Here is a 462-nt window from a genome sequence, read left to right as displayed (position 1 = left end):
CAGTGGAGGCTGGAGATGTGTGGCCAAAGCTGCTTAAGTTTCTATTTGTGGAGAGGTGGGAAGGTTCCAGGTGCTGGAAACACCTACTCCATGTTTGGGTTTGTCACCTCAGGCAGTGTTAGGTGCCTGTGCTGCTCACAGCTCCGGAGTGGAGCTGTCATCCAAGGCTTTCTTTCTGGTTTGCCCCATTTATGCCCAGTTTTCTAGGAGCTGCTCCACTGATCCCTGCCCCTAGCACAGCCTGCATCCACTCAGAATGCTGCCTCTGTCCTCTGCCCACACCAGGGATCTTTCTCAAGGCCTGGATTGTGTTGCCACATTCCTGCCATCACGTGCATGTCATGAACCCCAGACACATGGGGTTGGGGGTCAGGGGAACCTGTTTTAGAAGCCTCTGATCCAATGTGATTTTCCCACAGGGCTGAGGTGGGATAAGCAGCAGCTTTGCAGGTCACTGAGGCC

This window comes from Acanthisitta chloris, unplaced genomic scaffold (assembly GCF_000695815.1).
Source record: "Acanthisitta chloris isolate BGI_N310 unplaced genomic scaffold, ASM69581v1 scaffold5489, whole genome shotgun sequence".
Lineage (NCBI taxonomy): Eukaryota > Metazoa > Chordata > Aves > Passeriformes > Acanthisittidae > Acanthisitta > Acanthisitta chloris.
The sequence above is the reverse complement of the archived record's forward strand: the minus strand, read 5'-3'. Positions refer to the sequence as shown.